The sequence below is a fragment of the Nerophis ophidion genome, linkage group LG21, assembly GCF_033978795.1.
Source record: "Nerophis ophidion isolate RoL-2023_Sa linkage group LG21, RoL_Noph_v1.0, whole genome shotgun sequence".
NCBI lineage: Eukaryota > Metazoa > Chordata > Actinopteri > Syngnathiformes > Syngnathidae > Nerophis > Nerophis ophidion.
In genome coordinates, this window is record NC_084631.1 from 911,738 (window position 1) to 926,320 (window position 14,583).

The window sequence follows — 14,583 nt, forward strand, 5'->3', positions numbered from 1 at the left end:
TCTAGATTGTATTTTTTTTGTCATATTTCCCCAGCGTTTACCTTTTTCCCATCTTTTACGGGGCGCCTTATGGCGACCCATCAGCGTTTTTGTTCTGTAACCCTGTACACTGTTTGTTTGTCTCATCTTGAACAGGTTTGTGCTGAAAACAAAGTTTAGTTGTACTTGTGCAATGACAATAAAGACCTATCTATCTATCTAAAATAGCGATATATTTCTAAATTAAGGGAACCACAAAAAATTTGCATTATTGGCTTTTTTTAACAAAAAATATTAGGGTACATTTAACATCTGTTTCTGATTGCAATCAAAGAAAAATGATGTCCTTAAATAAAGTAGTAAACATACTAGACAACTTGTCTTTTAGTAGTTCGTAAACAAACAAAGGCTCCTATTTATAAAGGACAAGCTGTAAAAATGTATAATTAATCTACTTGTTTATTTACTGTTACTATCGGCTTATTCTCGGTTTCAACATGTTTTATCTACACTTCTGTTAAAATGTAATAGCCAATTATTCTTCTGTTTGGATAATTTACATTAGTTCTGGATGATACCACAAATTTAGGTATCGATGCAATACCAAGTAGTTACAGAATCATACATTGGCCATAATTTAAATCCTCATGTGTCCAGGGACGTATTTCCTACGTTTATGAACGGTAAATGAATTTTAAAAGAAAAAAGTAAGTGACGTGAAGTGAATTGTATTTATATAGCCCTTTTCTCTAGTGACTCAAGTCGCTTTTACATAGTGAAACCCAATATCGAAGTTAGATTTAAACCAGAGTGGGTGGCACTGGGAGCAGGTGGGTAAAGTGTCTTGCTCAAGGACACAGCGGCAGTGACTAGGAGGGCGGAAGCGGGGATCGAACCTGGTACCCTCAAGCTGCTGGCATGTCCACTCTACCAACCGAGCTATACCGCCCCAAAAAAGTTTATGTGACGATAAAAAATATCGATGTAATCATAGTATTTTCGACTAGATACGCTCTTGTACTTGGTATCATTACAGTGGATGTCAGGTGTAGATCCACCCATGGCATTTGTTTACATTGTGACGCCAGTGAGCTACGGTGTGTAGTGAAGCATGTTGAGCTATCACTCGTCCTGCAGGGATGATACTTGTAGGAAACTCACTTTATTCGTCGACATGGAGGCGAGGATTAGTGATTTAGAAGTAGCTAAAACACTGCAGTTGTGGATGGACATTAGCCGCTAACTGGCTAGCCATATTTTAAAGCACTTCTTCCTGAGGGCGATATAGCTGAGTGTTATAGCTTCACCTTTATCTTTAGTTTTTAGACCCAAAATGCATCCATTCTCCCTTTTCTGTCTATACACTGTGTCTGCTTGTAAGTACTCAGTGATTGTGCGCTGCCAAACATGCTCCTCTACTCGTAAAACCAGCAATGTCACGAAGTGATCTCAACGCAATGTCATGCCTGTAAAAACAAATATCTATACATAGCGAACCGGTACTTTTCAAACAGAGTATAGTACCGTTTTTGATTCATTAGTACCGTAATATTATACTAGTACCGGTATACTGTACAACCAGTTTAAAGTTTAATACATACCCAACTTTTTTCCAACATACTTTAAAAGAGCATGTGGAAAAAGACATGAAATGGTTCCTATACCAAGGTGTAATTATTTGCTTGTGCCCCCTGCTGCTTTATCACCACATTATTGTTGTATAGCTCCTTTCATGGAAAATATCGGCAGCGCTCATCACATCTCAGAGGCTTTTCCAACTTGGCTGCACATGATTATTATGATAAACTTGGAAAATGGTATGAGAACACAAACACAGAGCTCCTCCGAGGTAACAATCGGTGCTTTCTTCTTCAGACGTAACGCCGCCAAATGACCCGAAAAGCAGCAACAAAGTTGGCTTATAATTAGACCCCGCCACCCATTGGAATAAGATTCGGGGAGGTTTTTAACAGCCTTCTCCTGCTCTGCTCAGCACAGTTCAAGTATTGTTTGGCTGCGTGACTTTTGAGAGGTGAAAGAGAATATTGATGGAGGCACAATGCTGACGGCGCCCTGCCTTCGGCTTTGAAGGAAAAAAAGCGCCACCCTGGGCTTTGCAGTGACAAAGTGCTAACAGTACAAACACCACAAGACAGAAGTGCTCCATTATAGCCGTCAGATGACTGCGCGTACAAAGACGCTCAATGTGCTGTTGTTGCTTCACATGCACACAAACATATTGATTTGAATGGGGTCACATTATTGTCTCATTATTAAGTTCATCTGTGGGCAATAAGAATGAATTGCCTTTTAAAGCGGACATCTTCTCAGCCTTTGTTTGTACTGGACTTCCTGTGGCTTAGGCCATTTTAGTTGAAAAATAAACACAATCACTCGAGACATAATGTTAAAATCAGACATTGATTAGAGATGCGTGCCTTTTGTTGCATGGAATAATACTTTGACTGTGATTACGCACATTTTGGCTGCAGATAACGCATTTTTCCATTGCATATAAATTATATTACGTTGCTTTGATTAATCATTAAAAGAGTGTAACTAATACAATCAAATCCACATCACATGGAGCGCCTGGTACTTTAAATACGTGGAAAAGGTTACTACAATACAAATCTTAGGGTACATTAAACATATGTTTCTTATTGCAAGTTTGTCCTTAAATAAAATAGTGAACATACTAGACAACTTGTCTTTTAGTTGTAACTAAACAAACTAGTTTGCTGACGTATGCAGTAACATATTGTCATTTATCTACCTATTATTTTGTCAACATTATGAAGGACAAGTGGTAGAAAATTAATCTTTCATCTACTTGCTCATTTACTGTTAATATCTGCTTACTTTCTCTTTTAACATGTTCTATTTAAACTACTCTTAAAACGTAATAATCACTTATGCTTCTGTTGTTTGGATGCTTCACATTAGTTTTGGATGATACCACAAATTTGGGTATCAATCCGATACCAAGTAGTTACAGGATCATACATTGGTCATATTCAAAGTCATCATGCATATTTACTGAGTTTATAAACATAATATACATGTTAAAAAAACGAAAGAAGATGTTGTGATGCCAAAAAATAGAAGTAATCATAGCAGTATCGACTAGATGCTCTCTTGTACTTGGTATCATTACAGTGGATGTCAAGTGTAGATCCACCAATGACGTTTGTTTACATTGTGACGCCGGTGAGCTACGGTGAGCTATTCCTCATCCTGCAGAGATGCTACTTGTAAGAAACTTACTTTATTTGTCGCCATGGAGACGAGGATTAGTGATTTAAAAGTAGCTAAAACATTGCAGACAAGGGCTGGACTTTAGCCGCAATCCATGTCTTAAAGCACCTCTTGCGGTGAATGTTTCAGTGTTATAACTTCACCTTTATCGTTAGTTGTTAACCCAAAATGCGTCCGTTCTCCCTTTTCTGTCTACACACTGTGTCTGCTTGTGAGTACTCTGTGATTGTGCGCTGCCGAACATGCTCCTCTGCTCGTAAAACCAGCAATGACCCGATGGTAATTTTGAGAAAAAAATAAACAAATAAATATACATATATACACATATAAATATATATATATATATATATATATATATATATATATATACATACACAAACGTTAGGTCAGGAAAAAAACACTGGTTTGTCTCTTCTTTAAAAAAAAATAAAACAATCCCTTGAGGAGTAGGGAAACCTGCAAAACAGGCTTGTAGGGATGAAATAGCATCCATGTTTTTTCCTGACTTAACGTATATCACGCTCTACCCCAGTACAAGAATAATAATTTTAAAAAAACATTTTAAAAAAACATGGATGCTATATTTTTTTCCCAACTTTGAACTTCCCGCGGGCCCGACTTTGGACGCTGGAGAGCCGGATCAAGGTTGTAGCTTGGGGACCCCTGGTCTAAATTTTTTTCCCTAAATAATGCAAAAGGTCTATAAAATGTGTTTTATCCGATTTCTTGATTAATTGAACAAAGTAATCGTCATGATTACGAAAATAATTGATAGCTGCAGTCAGGCGTGTTTTAATCCTTGAATTACACACTAATAAAAGGCTACAGAAGCCAGATGAGGTGGTTCAGGCATCTGGTCAGGATGCCACCCGAACGCCTCCCGAGGGAGGCGTTTCGGGCACGTCCGACCGGTATGAGGCCACGGGGAAGACCCAGGACACGTTGGGAAGACTATGTCTCCCGGCTGGCCTGGGAACGCCTCGGCATCCCCCGGGAGGAGCTGGACGAAGTGGCTGGGGAGGGGGAAGTCTGGGCTTCCCTGCTTAGGCTGCTGCCCCCGCGACTCGACCTCGGATAAGCGGACCACTAAATGGTAACACCCCAATAAGTTTTTCAACTTGTTTAACAATTCATGGTAAATGATGTATATATTTGTAAACGCTCTGAAGTGGGAGAGGGGTGGGATTAAATAAGCTTTGATTCTTCCCACTCCTTTTCGGACATGTTGTAGAGTGTATAATATAAAATTGTGTGATGTATTATGCTGTAAGTATGTTCATGTCCGAAATAAACTTAAGAAAGAAAGAAAGAAAGTAAAGTGTTGCCAACTTAGCAGCAATGTTGCTATATTAAGAGAGTATTCAAACCCCTCTACGTATTAGTCAAGTTTGGTCGTCTCTTTGGACCTCCATCAAAAAGACTAAATACCCAACATCTTTGACAGTCAAAACATCATCAATACAATCCACATGTTGTATTATTAAAGTGATCCAAACACAGAAGTGAAACCCCACCCCTGCTCCCACAACCAAGGAAATACTTTGTCAAAGAAACAAGATCCAAGGACCTTACTAAATTATCCAATCTCTACCATGACTAATTGTTCATCTAATTGCTTTAACTTTTCCCTTTGAAGACACAAATGAGGTCTGTTAATTTGAGGGAATCCCCGTTAGTTGTGCTCTTAAGCGTTTTTCCCCTCACGTTGACTGTCTAACGAATCAGATAAGACAGACCTAGTTTCTTGCCTCATGCATTTAATCAAGGTATCTGACAAACGCATTTCAGGACATTAAAACAACGTTGAGAGCTTGTTGAATTAGGTCCTGACGCTGAGCGACTCAAACCTAACGTTGTAACAATATGCTCAATGTTGGGGTCTGATGTTGATTTGACCATTTAGTTATGGTAATTTTTCAACTAATATTCTACAACACCAATACAACGTTGAAACAACATGCTTTTTGACGTTTATTCAATGTCAGGTTGATTTAGAATTTTTTTTAGATAATTTTTTGTAACAATCCTTAATCAAAAAATATAATAAAAATCGATTTTAACTTTTTTTTTAAATCCGTCAAATCATATTGTTGATGTAGACTTCAGGTGTCAAACTCAAGGCCCGGGGGCCAGATGTGGTCTGCCACTTCATTATAATATGTATCAATAAAAGTACTGTAACTTGTATTGTTAAGTGTATTCTTTCTTTCTATTTTGGGAGGAAAAAAAATTACTTCACGTAATCGCAAATTATGCTAACTTAAATATTGTCTACTTATGCAAAAATATATGATCAAACATTCAAACCATTTTTAAATATAAATAAGTACTAATAATAATGATTTTAAAGCAAGTTATCGATAAAACTATGTAATGAAAAAGTAGCAAAAGAGTTAAAGGTAATATTTAGAAATTTACTGTGGTTTTTAGGGGAGTAACAGTACGTGTATTTCTATTGAACCGTTTTGGTACGGTTCGGAGGTGTATCGAACGAGTTTCCACACGGACATATTAGGTAGCGCACCGCACGTTGTGTAAACAATGCAGAGTGAGGCAGGCTAGCAGCGACCGGGCTAGGACAACATGTAAAAGCCAGAGCTAGAAGACCCTCCTGCCTCGTTAAGATCTCCCGTTGGGGAACACTTTGGTTGCGCAGTGCGATACAACAATGGAGGATGGAGGTTTGCAGACAGTGTTCAGCAGCAACGGGGTACGCTTCTGCAAACATGTCAAACATGCTAACCCCTTTGAAGCTTCACCACCGCATTCAAGCAACCTCTCCTTGGCGAGTCAGGCAAGGCTGAAGCAATAACAAATGTTTTTATAGCAGCTAAGTGGGGGGGGATTGATGAACGTGGACCCCGACTTAAACTAGTTGAAAAACTTTTGGGGTGTTTGCATTCAGTGGTCAATTGTACGGAATATGTACTGTACTGTGGAACCTACTAATACAAGTCTCAATCTATCGATCAAAAAAAGCACTTTATATGTAGAAAGGTTTTGTTAAGAAACCATTCTGAGCCTTATCTTATTATTTTTTTATATGTTGACCACATTAACCTTGGCAATGGACCCTGTGTGTATATGTGCCATTGTTTACAAATTTGGTAATTAAATAACCCAAAAAATGTAGATTTTGTTGTTTTCTTACCGTACCGAAAATGAACCAAACCGTGAACTCTAAACCGGGGTACGTACCGAACCAAAATTTTTGCGTACCGTTACACCTCTAGTGGTTTTACAGCATTTTTCTCCAAATGAAAAACACAGTACTATTTTTTACTGTAATAAACTGTGGTGTCGTTTTGGCATTTATAGTAATAAACTAAAAATCTACAGCTGATTTGCGGTAAAAACAAATGGCAGCTCGGGTTCCAAATTTTTACCTTAAAATTGCAATTTTTTTATTTACAGTAAAAAAACAAATGTACATTTTACAGTAAAATTATGGCAACTGAGCTACCTTTTTATTTTTTTTACCATGAAAACAGCAGCACTGTTTTTCCATATACACTAAATTTTGAGGTGAAATTATTGCAACTTACCATATTTTTTTTACATTTTAGTTTTTCCTAACAATCTAATTAAAAAAATGCATTCAAAATGGTGTAATAATAGTATTCACTGTTAGATGCGGCCCTCTGGGGCCTAAACATAACTGCGATGTGGCCCTCAGTAAAAACTACTTTCCCACTTCTGATGTAGATCATATCTGTTGGACAGATTTACTTTAAAAAAAATACTTCTCTAGTTGCCTTATTTGTATTTGACTTTATTAAATGTTAAACCTACTCAGTCGCCTAGTGGTTAGAGTGTCCACCCTGAGATCGGTAGGTTGAGGGTTCAAATCCCGGCTGAGTCATACCAAAGACTATAAAAAAATGGGACCCTTTGCCTGCCTCAGCATCAAGGGTTGGAATTGGGGGTTAGATCACCATAAATGATTCCCGGGCGTGGCACCGCTGCTGCTCACTGCTCCCCTCACCTCCCAGGGGGTGATCAAGGGGATGGGTCAAATGCAGAGGACAAATTTCACCACACCTAGTGTGTGTGTGTGACAATCAATGGTACTTTAACTTAAAACAAAAAAAAATCTATTTTATGAAATATAGAAATTTATTAGAGCTGTTTATGTATTTTGTGGCAAATAATCATAGAACTGCAACCCAATGTTATTAAAAAGTATTAATGGACGATGCATGTTCATGTACAAGCCAGTCTGCCCCACAAGAGGATAGAGAAAAAGAAAAAGCTTATTGACTGCAGCATTGGACTACGATGGCGGACTCGAACAAAGCTGTTGGGGTAAATTTCCACCACATATGGAGATATCCACTTACGCCACAATTGCAAAAAAACATCACGAGTCGGACAAATTCAAACGGCTCATTTGGAGGAAGTATGAAGATTGTCTTATAATTGGCTTGGTTTTACATTTTTGGGACTTATGCAGATCCCAAATACACAATAAGATGTACAAATGTAAAAGAAGAGTTAGTTTTGCATAATAACACCCCTGTAAAGGACAAGACATCATATACTGTCATTTTGTGAAACCATTGCAATAAAGTGTTTTTTTCCCAAGCCTTTAAAAAAAAAAAAACCTGTACATCACCACCACAAATAGATTGCGGTCCTGGTGGAAACAGTGCGGTTGGTGAAAACATGCACGTCTAAAAACATTTGAGCTAACATGCATCAATCAGGGTTAAAGAGAGAATGAGGCCAAATGGTCACAAGCTAAAGTGCTGACTCGGGGCAAATGTCACTAGTCTGTACAAACAATAAAAAAACCAACAAGTAAATACATTTCCCCATCGACAGTATAATGACAGTAGGGTGTCCTCTTTAGATGTTGGCTGTTACTTCTGTCAAATGTTTGTTTTCTCACAATTTGTCCAACTTTGTGCTGCTGGTGTTTCATCTATAAAAGGCCAAAGCTACAAACGTTTGGGATTTAAGGGAATGTACATCATTTAGTTCCAGGAGAACACATGAAATACAACACTGCAGCCCATAAATCAGACTAATAGATCCTACTTATTGTTCCAACCCTTGCAAAGTGTGTCAATGATTATTTCTTCTGCCAGCCAACAACAACCAACAGCAAAAACGCACAATTTCAGGCAGTCCGATTTGGAATTGGAGCATAATTTACAGGAAAATGAGCCCCAGAAGTCACACAAATCTTCAATATACAAAACCCAAAACCGGTGAAGTTGGCACATAGTGTAAATGCTAAATACAAACGGAGTACAATGATTTGCAAATCATTTTCAACTTATATTTAACTGAATAAACTGCAAAAACAAAATATTTAATATTCAAACTGAGAAACTTTTTTTTTTGTGTGTGCAAATAATCATTCACTTAGAATTTAATGGCAGCAACACATTGCAAACAAGTTGGCACACGGGCATTTTTAACCACTTTCCTTTTAACAACACTCAGTAAATGTTTGGAGACCAATTTTTGAAGCTTTTCAAGAGGAATTATTTCCCATTCTTGCTTGATGTACAGCTTAAGTTGTTCAACGGTCCGGGGTCTCCGATGTGGTATTTTAGGCTTCATAATGCGCCACACATTTTCAATGGGAGACAGGTCTGGACTACAGGCAGGCCAGTCTAGTACCCACTCTCTTACTACAAAGCCACGCTGTTGTAACACGTGCCGAATGTGGCTTGGCAATGTCTTGCTGAAATAAGCAGGGGCGTCCATGAAAAAGATCTTGCTTGGATGGCAACATATGTTGCTCCAAAACCTGTATGGACCATTCAGCATTAATGGTGCCATCACAGATGCTGGCTTTTGAACTTTGTGCCCATAAAAATCCGGATGGTTATTTTCCTCTTTGTTCCGGAGGACACAACAGCCACAGTTTCCAAAAACAATTAGAAATGTGGACTTGTCAGACCACAGAACACTTTTCCACTTTGCATCAGTCCATCTTAGATGAGCTTGGGCCCAGCGAAGCCTGCAGCTTTTCTGGGTGTTGTTGATAAATGGCTTTGCATAGTAGAGTTATAACTTTCACTTACAGATGTAGCGACCAACTCTAGTTACTCACAGTGGTCTTCTGAAGAGTTCCTGAGCCCATGTGGTGATATCCCTTACACACAGATATCGATTTTTTATGCAGTACCGCCCGAGGGATCAAAGTTCGTAGGCATTCAATGTTGGTTTTCGGCCTTGCCGTGATTTCTCCAGATTCTCTGAACCTTTTGTTGATAATACAGACCGTGGATGGTGATATCCCTAAATTCCTTGCAATAGCTGGTTGAGAAATGCTTTTCTTAAACAGTTGGACAATTTGCTCAGGCATTTGTTCATAAAGTGGTGACCCTTGCCCCATCCTTGTTTGTGAATGACTGAGCATTTCATGGGAGCTGCTTTTATAAACAATCATGACACCAACCTACCAAATAAGTGTTTGATGAGCATTCCTCAACTTTCGCAGTCTTTTTGCCACTTGTGCCAGCTTTTTGAAAACATGTTGCAGGCATCAAACTCCAAATGAGCTAATATTTGTAAAAAATAACGTTTACCAGTTTGAATGTTAAGTATCTTGTCTTTGCAGTCTATTCAATTTGATGTAGGTTGAAAAGGATTTGCAAATCATTGTATTCTGTTTTCATTTACAATTTACACAACATGACAACTTCACTGGTTTTGGGTTTTGTATGTAAAGGCCAAAAAGAATAAATTAGTGTGTGGAAACAACCAACAATGCATCTTCCCTCCCCCCAAAAAACACCTCCTCAGTGAGAGAATGCAGCATAGGCTTGGAATGTCTGCAGGAGTTTCAACCAAATGACTTTAGGAACATGATGCTGCTTTGCTGATGGAAACCATGAGCCTTTTTTTTTTTTTTTTTAAGGGCAGGGGGGCATGTGTTTAAGGAGACATGACGTCACCCTGACGGAATTAGCTATTACTCCAAAAAAAAAAAAAAACACACACAAAGAGTCCTTAATAAAGGTAAAGCAAGGGATTGCTTCCTCCTAAATAATAATGATAATAAGTTTTATTTGTAAAAATCACTTTCCATTGAGCAAACAACCTCAAAGTGCTACAGTGTATTAAAAAAAATTAATAAAAGATAATACAAATAAATAACAAAAAAACTACAACTATCTAAAAAAAAAAATAGTTTTTTGTATAATAACTATAAAAAACACATTTTTGTCCACAACCTTCTGTTTCCTAAAGAAAGAACTTCCTATGGGTGCATCCAGGATGGGGAGGGTCACATATGTCACTTAAAAAAATAATTAAGGGGAAAGTGGTGTTTCCACGGTTCATAAATGGTGCAACATGTATATATGCATGATCAAAATTACTTATTGTTCATTTCCTGTGTTTAAATGTCCCAATTTTGTAATACTGAGAGAAAAGAATAGAAAATATTTTAACAATAGATACTGTATATACAGTGACAAAGTGTGTCCTGCTCAATGATCTGATCGTTGCCGGGCGCTGCTTTTCCAAAAGTGGACTTTACCAAAAAATATAACTATGTAAATCCTTTGGAAGCATTTTTTTTTTGTAAATTTGTGTTTAAATGTATTCAGACTTTACTTTATACTAGTTATAATTTACACCATAGTCGTGTCCCTGGGTGTTCTCTCAGTCCTGTTACCCTAACTGGAAAATGTGGACTACTCCACAAGTCACATGGTCACAGGATGTTGCATTATAGGTCCTGTAGTCTATAGGCCTTGGAAAAAAATCTGTATATTGCAAGATATTAAAATTTTATCAAGGTCAGGTTACCGTTTTTATATATATATATATATATATATATATATATATATATATATTGTTGTTGTTATTGAATCTCTGTAATAATACTTCTTATCAACATGTTATTAGCATAAACTCCATGTGGAAATATTTCATGTATTTGCTGTTAGTCCTGTTCATTTCAGTCATGTTACTCAAATGGGTCGTCTACAAAATGCAATCATTTAAATCCTTTTGAAATATTTTTATGTGTGCGTAATTATGATACTTCTTATTCAGACTTTAAATTAACGCTAGTCATAATTCATATTACAGTCAAGTTCGCTCAGTCCTGTTACACCGACTGAAAATTTGGAATAGTCCACAAGGTTATAAAATGTTGCATTTTTCAGATTATTTGCAGGCCATGGGAAATATAAATTCACTTTTCTGTATATTAAATATTGCAACGAAAAATCTCAACACAGTCCTGTTACTTTAAAAAAAAAAAAAAACTATAATATGCTAGGTGTCAACATGCTATCAGCATTAGTACCATGTGACTTTATTTACAATATCTGCTAATTATATGTTAAAAAATAAAATCCCTCTTAAAACATTCAGTCCTGTTACTCAAATGAGTTATCTTCAAAATACAATAATTTAAATCATTTAGAGAAATATCTCCTTACCCAGTGGGAATATTTGGGCACCACATGATTCAATTGTATTCAATTCTTGGAGGTAATGATTCTATTCAGAGTCGATTCTGGATTCAAAATGATTCTCAATTCAATATCAATAATTTTTAAAAGAACATTAGGTGACAGTTCTAGGATTAACTATATTCCTCCATAAAATAGATTAACAGCTCTGATTAATTTCTGTACTACTCAAAAGAAAACTGGTTTTGTTTAGTAAAATTCTACCGAAACATTTAACAAAGTCAAATACAAAAATGCAACAAGAGAAGTATCCAACATTCTTTTTTGTAAAGTAAAGCTGTACAGCAGATATGGATCATCTACATCAACTATAACATTTGCCTGGTCAGGACAGACTGAAAATATATTTTTTTAAAAACACATTTTAAATCGATGAGACTTTTTTTAAATCGCTTAAGAATAGTTACAAATAAGAATCGAGATTAATTTCCATCCATTCATCCATTTTCTACCACTTGTACCGTTCGGGGAGCTGCTGGAGCTTTTCTCAGCTGCTTTCAGGCAGAAGGTGGTGTACACCCTAGACAAGTTGCCACTTCATTTGAATATCAATTTTTTTTTTCACACACATATTATCCAGACTTCAAATGAGAAATAATTCCCATTCAAATCAGATCCCAGGGTTTTAACTCAGTCCTGTTACAGTAACTAAAAAACCCTGAATATTCCACTTGCATTTTGCCTTTTTGCGATCATGGGAAAAAGTTAATTTTCTTGTCTGTATATTCGATCAGATGTTCTCAAACTGTGGCACGTGTATCACTAGGGGCACGCAGGATTCACCCAGTGCTATGCCCAGGAATCACTAGATTAAAGTACAGAGTTTTATGTTCCTATATTCAAACACGGTGTTGCCATTTAAAATGTGTGTAATGTTCCAGTGACCAAAATATATCAAATATTGTTTTAAATAAAACCCGTGCCTTGTTTTTAATAAATAGCTAGGCCTACTACGCTACCATATTTTAATGTTGGTCATTATGGTGGTACTAAATTAACCTCAAACCACTGTATTAGGTGATCTATGAAAAATATTAAGGTCATGTTACCCTCATATGTATAAACAGTGTTGATGTTGAATCACTAACACACAGATGTCAAACTTAAGGCCTGGGGCTCGCTACATCATTCTATGTGTCCCACGAAGGCCTGGAAAAAACTGGTTTCAATAAAATACTTATTTATTTAGTTTTTTTTACTAAATGCATTAAGTTTTTAAATTTTTACAGAAAATGCATATTTTAAACTTTAATATTATCTACTCATGCCAATTGTATACTGTATTGCAAAACTATTTTTGTGAGATAAAAACAAATATCCTTTCGGTCATGACCCAAAGCTCATGACCATAGGTGAGGATGGGAACGTAGATCGACCGGTAAATTGAAAGCTTTGCCTTCCGGCTCAGCTCCTTCTTCACCACAACGGATCGGTACAACGTCCGCATTACTGAAGACGCCGCACCGATCCGCCTGTCGATCTCACGATCCACTCTTCCCTCACTCGTGAACAAGACTCCTAGGTACTTGAACTCCTCCACTTGGGGCAGGGTCTCCTCACCAACCCGGAGATGGCATTCCACCCTTTTCCTTCACATCGAGAGGAGCCAGATGAGATGGTTCGGGCATCTGGTCAGGATGCCACCCGAACGCCTCCCTAGGGGAGGTGTTTAGGGCACGTCCAACCGGTAGGAGGCCACGGGGAAGACCCAGGACACGTTGGGAAGACTATGTCTGCCGGCTGGCCTGGGAACGCCTCAGGATCCCCTGGGAAGAGCTAGACGAAGTGGCTGGGGAGAGGGAAGTCTGGGCTTCCCTGCTTAGGCTGTTGCCCCCGCGACCCGACCTCGGATAAGCGGAAGAAGATGGATGGAAAAACAAAAATTAAATATATGCTTGGCACCTCTATCTATGATTTTAAAGCAAGTTATACATACAAAAAAATTTAATAATCAAATACATTTGCATTTTGATTAATCAAGATTAGTCACAAGTTATTACCCGCGTGCATAATGTAAAATAATCTTTAAAAAGCGGCCCTCTAAAGCAGCCATTCCTGCGATGAGTTTGACACCCCTGCTGTAACATGACAAGTGTCAACATGCTATTAGCATAAACGTGGCTATATTCATTTTATTTGCCAATTCTGTGCTTTAAAACTCCCTCATGTTACTTTCAGTCCCGTTACCCAAATGAGTCATCTTCACAGTTAGAACCAAAAAGGAAATCAATTTGCCTGAGGTTGGTCAAAACGGTGTAAAAAAAGTAAATAAATAAAAAAGACAGAAAATATAAGATAATGATTCAATGGAATTACACATTAACTCTACTTTTGTTCTAGTCTATTCTATACAGCTATTATAGTTGTCAGATATGCATAAATTATATATATTTTTACTTTATAATTAATACTTTTGTCACAACTTGAGTGCAGTTAAGCGGTCTATTATCACTTTAACAAGGAAATGCATTTAAAATAAAGCCGACAGTTCTGTATGCAAGCTCTGAACAAAAAAGTACCATCATCCACATGATGAGGTCAATAGATAGTCAATAGTAGGACTTACCCTTCCACGCACATCAGCAGCTGGCAGAAAGATGCTGGGCCCCCTCAGATCTTTTCCCACTTGTGGCTCTCTGTAGACACAAGTGACAAAGGGTTAAAATCCTGCGTGTGCTCCTACAGCCTTAAAGCAACATGAGTTCCACTGACTGAAGCAAGCATGTGTGACTGATGTTAAAAAAAAAAAAGTCATGCATTCCCTTTAACACCGCCTCTTTTCCTCCCTTTTTGCACCTTGAGGGGGAGTTCCCACAAAATGAAGGTCGACTCTTCCGTCAATTTGGATGTGTCCAGTACAGTCCAATCGAGTAACCCTGCACACAAGAAAATTAATTCT

The 14,583-nt window shown here is 37.6% G+C and overlaps 1 protein-coding gene across 2 annotated transcripts in view; it reads right to left on the reverse strand.

The window, feature by feature from the left end:
* LOC133539555 (four and a half LIM domains protein 3-like) overlaps positions 1-14,446 on the reverse strand; it is a 51,398-nt gene extending 36,952 nt beyond the window's left edge. Inside the window, exons 1-2 of one of the 2 annotated variants that reach the window (XM_061881550.1) lie at positions 14,397-14,446; positions 14,251-14,320 (exon numbers count right to left, since the gene is read on the reverse strand). The gene's annotated coding sequence lies outside the window, so the exon portion shown is untranslated. The other variant, XM_061881549.1, reaches the window with a different exon arrangement.
* Between the last annotated feature and the right edge of the window lie 137 nt (positions 14,447-14,583).